The 9298-nt window shown below is 34.7% G+C and overlaps 1 pseudogene; it reads left to right on the top strand.

Annotated features, from left to right (window-relative positions):
• The first annotated feature begins 879 nt into the window (after positions 1–879).
• Positions 880–9061, top strand: LOC123716496 (annotated as a pseudogene).
• Positions 9062–9298: the final 237 nt, after the last annotated feature.

Here is a 9298-nt window from a genome sequence, read left to right as displayed (position 1 = left end):
AAGATTAGTACGCGAAGTCATTTAAATAAAAAAACACCCCAATTTCAATAGAGAAGACGGCCTAAAATTATCAAACACCTGGGATCCAATAATATCCAAATTAAAACCCGAAGACAAACAATCCGCGATAACAGAGGACACCGTGAGTCATTTTTACAAAAACCCGTCATCTTTTAGTCGATATCAACTTCGGGGCAATAAATACAGATAAAACAACTTTCTCTGTAGCTGTGATACTTTTGACATTTAACACCTCTTGTCTTCAGTCACCGTGACCACGCACGTCCACCACGCACGCACCGTGACCGCGAAACGTCGGTATATAATAGCTTTAATCCGTTCAAAAAGTTTTTTCTTAATTAGTTATTTTATTGTAAACTTTGATTAAGCGGTTTAGATATATTATTATATATCTTATACTAATATAACCTTAATTAATCTTGACTACTTCATTTATTAACCCAAAGGAATTCCATCCATCTTATGTTGTCTACAGCCATCTCTTCAAACACATAAAATAGTATTAATTTATTTTACATTGATTGAATGCTCTAAACCCCGACAAGCTACATGCGTAAAACCGCCAATGAATTCTTCCGAAATTAACGAATGAAATCATCGCAAGGAAACAGGCTTGAATTAGATACAAACAACGACCAGTTCATTCAGATAATGTATTAATATATACATAAAAATGCACATAAAATAAATTTAAACGTGAACAAATTTATAGATTGTCTGCAATCTCTTGTAGGGTAAAGATTGATAATTAGATAAATAGTAATTTATACACGCTCATAGGAATACGGTCTCGAGGTATTGTAATATCTAAGGGCATTTATATAATATTTAAGGCGAGATATTTTGTAGTTAAGGGTTATGGGTTGTTATCTTATTTACATCAACAAAAACAAAACAATGTAGATGTCAACATTACATATCTTAAAGTTAGAGATGAAATAATTTTGAATGTTAGACAACGCCAAACTGAATATTTTGAAAATTTTATAACTTGTTTTCGATAATTGTTACAGATCCACCAATACCCCAAATATCTCTAATTGAACCGAGGGAATCCCACCAGCTTCGAGAAGTTGAATATGCTGTATTGCTATGTTCTGCTGATGCATCCCCACCAGCATTTAACTTTTCATTCTATAAGGGATTTGAGGTATGGTGTAAAAATTCATATTGCTTACAGTTTACATGTGTTTTAATTGTATTCTCCATTGATGCGTACGCGATTTAAAGCCACGATCCCTGTGATAAGAGTCTCAGGATATCACTTATTAAATCAATAAAGTAGATGTCAGAGTTTAGCAAAATTTGAAGTCGTGATTAGTTGAGTATTGTGTCTAGAACATCACTTGCTGGCCAAGCATTTGTAAAGCAGTCCAGTTCTGTATGTAATGCCATAAATTCGCTATACATTAGTTAAAAAATTTACAATAATATTGGTTACCAAACCTTAACTTGCGTAGATTCATAATATGAGTTTTGTTTTTATAAGTTGATTATGAGATACGTGTAGTGAGCGTGTGCGTCTAAACAATCTTCATCATGCGTTCACGTAATTAATGTATGTAGTTACTGCGTATAAATTATTCAATGTTAATAGCTGAATAACAAATAAAAGATAAACTTTATCATAAAAATTAAAAAAAAAATCTTAAATATTATGTAAATATTCTCATTAATTCTGCCAATTGAAATGTCTCTAAATATTAGGTCCTTACATATGAAATTGGCGTTTTGTATGGGAGGAACAAAAAGTCGAATTTTTTAATAAGTATGAACCATTGTTTTCTATGCACTTTTGCCATCTCATAGGTAGTTCATTGATCCCTTTACTAAAAAAAACAGTCGGACGGAAATCAATAAAATCTGTGAAGGCGATTTGGCCTGCCCCATCAGAGTTAAATTTTTTCCCTTGCAAGAAGTTGTCCAAATTTCGAAAAAAATTCGTAATCTGTTGGAGCAAGGTCCGGGGAGTACGGAGGATGTCTTAGACATTTCAATTGAAGCTCTTCTAATTTGGTAGCCGTCTGTTGTGCAGTGTGTGGTCTAGCGTAGTCGTGAAGTAGCAGTGACGTGGAGCGATTGACCAGCCTAGGATGTTTAGCCGCTAGCTTTTCCATCATGGTTTGCAATTGCTGACAATAGACATCAGCCGTAATAGTCTGGCCAGATTTGAGAAAACTGCAATGAACAATACCGGCACTAGTCCACCAAACTAGTAACTTTTTTGGGGTTAATTTTCGCTTGGGGCTGGATTTGGCTGGCTGGCCAGGATCCAACCATTGCGCTGAGCGCTTCCGATTATCGTAAATGAACCCATTTTTTATCACAGGTCATGATTCGGTTTATAATACCTTCATTATTGTGCCGGTTCAGTAATGTAACGCAGCAGTCGACGCGCGTTTGCCGGTTTACTTCAGTCAATTCGTGAGGTACATACCTTTCAAGCTTTTTAATCTGCTTGCAATTTGCTTCAAGTGAATTAAAACAGTTTTATCACTAACACCGCAGCCTGCAGCTAACTCGGACGTGGTTTGCGATGGATCCGCTTTCACAATAGCCTTCCATACTTCATTATCAACTTGGGTCTCAGGCCGTCCACGGGGCTTGTTCTGCAGGTCGAAATTTCCAGAACGAAAACGTTGGAACCAAAAATTAACTGTGTTTTCTTTTGCAACATGACCGCCATACACATCATTCACCCTTCGAGTCGTTTCCACAGCACTAGTGCCACGGCGGAACTAGTACTCGTAAATAATCCGATTCTTTAAGTTTTCCATTTTTTAAATGAGTGACGCTAACAGAAAAAAACAGAAGAAAAAAAACAAATGAATGACGGTCATCGAAGCACAAATACATGAGTAAATAGCTGTTCAAATTTGAATTTGAAATTTCTAACCAAAGAGGAGGTATTTGAGGTCAAAGTGGCCAGTACGAAATACGCCAATTTCATATGTAAGGACCTAATATATTATAATGTTGTTTTCTTAAGAAAAGAAAAGTATTTCCGTAGTATTACGTTAATAATTTAATTAAAATCTTCTTAATAGAGGTGTGTTTGCTTTAGTCGAACTCACAAAGTGGCTTTAAAACACGCAGCGATTATTGCTTAACACGGCTATGTTGTCTCAGTTCTGCGCTTTGGTATCCTTTTATGGGGAAATTCCGTAGTTGTGAATAAAGTTTTTATTAAAATAAAAATAAAAAAAATCAATGGCGCTACAACCTTTTCAGGTCTGGGCCTCAGATTTCTGTATGTTGATCGTGATCATTTATTTATCGAATAGGCAAGTAGGTAATCAGCCTCCTGTGCCTGACACACGACATCGACTTTTTTGGGTCTAAGGCAAGCCGGTTTCCTCACGATGGCTTTCTTCACCGATTGAGCTAATGTAAATGCGCACATCGAAAGAAAATCCATTGGTGCACAGCCGGGGATCGAACCTACGACTTCAGAGATGAGAGCCGTACGCTGTATCCACTAGGCCAACAATGCTCTTAGCAAATACATTTTATTATTATTATTAAATGTCATTAAATTAAAAAAAAATATTTATTGCGTTGCAAATGTGAAAATCGCGGTTCGAAATCGAGTTGGTTTAAAATAAATAGGACAGGACAAGATAAGTCAATATTTATAATAATTATGACTGTTAAGGTTTTGACCTTTTAGCTTTCGTTAAAAGTTGTTACCTTCTTGATTGCCATAAAGGTTCACAAACAGTTTGATTAGGGAATTGGATTAAACAATACGATTTGATATCTCGCCAGTGAAGTCATTTCACGCAAATTGAAACTTAAGTCTACACGACGTGACTCGTAGCGTGACAACACGTGACTGGGTAATTAGTATTAAATTAATCCAACATAAAAATTCAATTTATTAAGCCGTAAAAGTAATAACTTTATAATAACGCTTTATTAACTTAGATCGCTGTTATATTACTTTTACTTACTTTACTACATTACTTTACTACATTACTTTACTACTTTTACGCACCGCTCTCGATGAGGAAAATCACAATCTATAGAATATCTTACTGTTATTTTAATGGATAAACCATAAATATATAATAAGAATCACTGCCCGAAAAACATGCCGGATCACAGGACACCACATCAGATCCTAACTCTTTCGAAAGTTGGATAGTCAACAAGTATATTAATCACGGTATAGTCGGCATAGTCTTTCGTCACAAACGCTTGCGGGGTTTATCTTTGGCCCGCACATAAATACATGATATTCCCTGATAACAGATCTTAATATAATTAATCTAGATTTTCACTTACAGGACCACCTCGTGCGTGAGGATCCTGTCGGTGGTATATCTGTGGAAGGACAAAAACTGTTCCACCATAATCTAAGGAGGCATCATGCAGCCAGATATCGGTGCAGAGCGTGGAACTCAGTAGGCAGTGGATTAATTGAAGCACTTAGTTTGAACATATTATGTTAGTGTCAAATTACAAACTATTACAGAATGTTTACTAATTGTTTACGCGACGTTTCTTTAATTTAATAAGTTATACTCTAAACTATTTCTTTAGCTCGACCAGAATGCTCTGCCGGTAACGTTGTTCAGCAAATAGCTGGTGCCCCAGGCGGTGAAGTCAGAGCTCGCTGTTCTGTTAGTGCTCCTCCCGCAAGAGATGCTGGACCACTTAAGTTTTATTGGACTTATAATGGGACCAGGGACGTTCTTCCAGTGAGATTACCAGGATTCTTAAAAACAATTAAAATAAAGTAATCTCTCTTCTCTTTTTCAATACCTTTCTCTCTAAAAAACAAGGGAAGTTACGAAGTATTGAAAATTAACCGAGCCTGTCAGTGAGAAGGGTTCATGTTCAAGCTCATTAAGAAACATTCTTTGTTTTAAGATTCCTGTATCAAACGTCACAACAATGGGTTCAAGTAGCACTGCTATCCACGGATTACCTAATATTGATGACGAGGATTTAGGCTGGTTAGCCTGCTGGGCCAGGAATGATATTTGGAACCAAAGAGAACCTTGCTTATTTAGGACCATGCCAGCTGGTGAGGCTATCTTTGTATTATAACTTGGTATTTTTGTGTCATTTCAAATATTGTAAACAGTAGTACAATTGTCATTTCAACACATTTTTACTAGCTATAGAAGTTATTTTTCAATTGAAGATAAAAAAATTGCATCAGGATACCCAGAACCACCGAGAAATTGCGAAATAGAGGACGACATTATAAGATGCGAGGCTGGACATGGCGGCGGTCTCCCTCAGTGGTTCGTAATGGAGGCCCTTGGCGTTAAACAGCAAGAAATACAACGAAATGATCTGGATTCTGCTATGAATGATTAAGTACGAAAAACCAAAAACATTTTATTCATGTGACTAACATACCAATCAAATAAAGAGTATTTACAATTTTCTGAACCTACATAGTAATAACAGAAAATTAATAAAATAAAATTAAGAAAAATTTAAACATTTTGTGTACCTTTAACGCTGGAAGCATTTCCTCGCTGTATTGCGATACTTATTCATTGAGCGAGGAAAACACCAGGCACTCTGGATTCACCGGTACAATCTACCTCGCGCCAAATTAACTCTTTAATTAGCGTCTGTGCACTTGAACCCCACGGTTCAAAAGTCCCTAAGGGAACAAAATCGAACTTTTATTATTTTCCGCCTACTCTGCGGCCGCCCTAGCTTTTTTATTTGTCCAAGGAAGGTGAGACGAAGCAAACGTGTCCACACATGGCGAGGGAGCCGATGGCTAGCCATGCGTTATACTCGTGAACGAGTGCTACATGTAGTAACTGATCGGACTTGAATTCGTGTATGCGGTGATGTTAGTTATTTCGACTAGATATTTGCGTGTTGTTCCCACGAGAAAGTTAGTGCGTGCTCCTATTTCACTATGCCTACTACTGATAGAGGACAAATCTTTGCTTTTTAATATTAATTTCTTAAGACATCATGTGGAACATAGTGTAATGGTTGTAGCTCTTAACAAACATTTTGTAAAACAATAATCTTGGCGATTGAGCGTACATTGCCGCTTGTTTTCCTCGTCCGGTCTACGGCCTTGATTAGAGAACTGGCAGTAAATGAATATGTATTTTTCTATTGATGTTTATAAGTGTACATTGTGTTACCTAAATTAATAAATAATTTTGAATTTGAATTCAGAGAGTATACTAATATTAAATAATATTATTATAAAGAAGCTGAGCCCTAAATTATCATAATGTTTTACAGGGTATCTCTGGGCGTGGATTAACTGAGACAGTCTATTAAAACAGGCAATGATGCGACACCTCAATTTCCAATCAATCCTCGTGGTCGATCCTTACAACCCGCTGCGCTACATAGTGTTTCTGATAGGACTATTGACCTTGACCGACCAGGTTAGTGTAAAATTCAAAGACTTAAGTGTTAATCCGCAAATTCAAATAAAAAATATATATTTGTGACCTTTAACAGACTCACTCCAGACCATGATACCATCTCCACCACAACTAAGGCCCCAAGATAACGTGTGCCTTTGCTGGTTGGTGCAGTTCTTGCTTTGGTCATGCTAACCATTCTTACTACCTTCTGCGTCACATTAGTAGTACACATTACTACTAATGTGACGCAAGAAGAAACCACGTCATACGCGGGACACAGAACAGAAGTAACTTCAAATAGTATATAATATTTGAAATCATATTTCTGTATTTTAATTTTTTTTTTCTATTTCACATAGTGCCCTGACCCGTAACGTTGGAGTATCTATGTATAGTGGAACAGCACTCTCTCCGAGTATAGTACCGACCGTCGTGGTACGCGGTTAACGGGGATCTAGAGTATTAGCTGCTCGATGGTCAGGAGTCTTGGATGATATGCCACTTGCTGTAATTGCATTAGAGACATGGCCGCATTGTAAGGAATATAAATACAATAACGTTCACTTATGTTAAAGTGTAATTTTCAATGATTAAAACTTTTAAATAATTTTGCAAGAATTTTTAAGGTGAGTAACTTTATGAGTGATATGACCTACATATATAATATAATATAAGCTCGCCTGCATCGGTGAGATTTATAGGCAAATATAGATTATAAAAAGTATTTAGATATTTACAAGTAATTTAATAGAAATGGTTTTCTATTTTCCAGCAGATATGGACATTCACAGTAAAGACGATATCCACGAAACTGAATTCATACGGCACGAGAACATGGAGACACAAACTGATTCCTAAAGTTACCTAAAAATAAAGAATTATGTCCGGAATGTGTACCATAATGTCGTTGTAAATGGACAATATATTACCACGTGACTTCAACATTGAGTCTTCGTACCACGTAATTCAGAGTTGCGTCATCAGTCGTTTATTAAAAGATATACATCAATATTAAGTTTTGTTGTTAAACGACCTCATTATAGTTCCTTCGTGTTAATCTTGTAGTACAGAGTTTCCCAACGTTCTTTGTGTCAAGCCCCACCTTATTATAGTCTTTCTAAAATAGTTATGCAACATACGTAATATTTAATATTGAAAAATAAAATTGTTCTTACTTGATACTTTAGTAAGAAATCACTAGAAAGTTGTTAGAGAACACTAAGTAATTTTTCAAAACAAATAATGTAAATCTGAAATTGAAATAATCATAATTTTAATAAATTTTGGAATAACCTCCTTAACAATCAATTGCACCCCGTGGGGCCCACGTTGGGTAACAATGATCTATTGTTATTTTGTACATTCAAGTGATAAGATATATGAATTCAGTATTATTTAAGTGATGTAAGGTAGATATTCAAGATGGGTGTACAAGTATATTCGTCGTTAATGATACGTTTTTACTATAGATTAAACTTTATATAACTGAATAAAATCCACGACGATGAAAATAAATGGCTATGGGGAAGATTCGGAGGTGAGACAGCGCGTTCACTCCAAAAAAAAATCAATGTTCTTTTTTACATACGGATGTCATATTACAAACAAATTAATCTATATCGACCACAATATTTTTTTAAATACAACCAAATCTTATATAAATATAAAAAAAAAATATTTTTAAGGTATTTCATATTTAAATATTGTAAATATAAATTCACCAAAGAACCTGCATTACCAGCCGTAGCTTTCCAAATAAATAGAACATTTCTTTTTACGGGTATATTTTTAAGATCTAGAGATTATGTATTTCATTTTGTTAAGTAACTTTAGCAAATGGACTCAAAATGATTTTAATAATGTAATTTATTAATTAATGTAACACAATGTAGACTTAGAAAGTCCAAATACTAAACGAACAAGCAATAAACAGACCGACACTTTTAAAAAGATGAAAAGCCCAATAAATGTATAATAATAATTATGGTAAAATCAATAATTTTCCATTGAAAGTTGTAACATTTAATAGAATATTTTTTTTCCATACATTTTAAATTATTTCATCTCTGTTGCATTTACACAATTCATTGATTCATATTTTTTGAAATATAGTCTAAATACTAAAACCAATATGCATTTAAAATCCATAACATTTTTACTATTTGAGATTTGATTAGATTTACTTATATTTTTTTCTAACTATGCAGTCACAAATTGTCTTTACACACATCCCAAACAACATTGTTGTATATAATGGCTAAATTTAATAATAATATATTATGTCTATTATAATTGTATTTCTTGGCGACTGTCCACACAAGTTAAGTGCCTAGCTTCTTCTTAGTCTTGACTCTTTATGTGACGACAATAATTCGAAAAGTAACACAACTTTTTAATAGTAATACACACGTTTTCACAAATAATGAGAAAGCTTGTCTCGATGTAAGTGGTTAGAAACGCGATCAGAGGAGGGGCAGGGCGAGGCGAAAATACAATATACGAGTACAATCACGATCACGGACGATCTCGTGATATTTTGACGAGTATGAGTACGACAGTCGTCATAAAATATCCATAATATGACTTTATGAACCTTGAATTGTATTTAGTTTTAGTGAAAACAATATTGTGCTTTTAGTCAAATCTACGATGTCACATGAATGTGTATGTTTTAGTATCACAGCAAGCAAATGTTGTTCCATAGGATGAATATGTTAATAAACTATATTTTAATTACACCTAAACTTTATTTTTTATCTATTTTTAGATCGTCGCTTAGATAGAACTAGAAATTTTAGCAAAGCAAATAATCTAATAGATCTCATTAGACCACTTTGTCTGATTTGACCTTTACTCCTGTCTGTATGCATTTGTTTTCATACCAAAACACATTCAATGCAAAAATAAATAAG

Source organism: Pieris brassicae, chromosome 11, assembly GCF_905147105.1.
Source record: "Pieris brassicae chromosome 11, ilPieBrab1.1, whole genome shotgun sequence".
NCBI lineage: Eukaryota > Metazoa > Arthropoda > Insecta > Lepidoptera > Pieridae > Pieris > Pieris brassicae.
The sequence above is the reverse complement of the archived record's forward strand: the minus strand, read 5'-3'. Positions and strand labels throughout refer to the sequence as shown.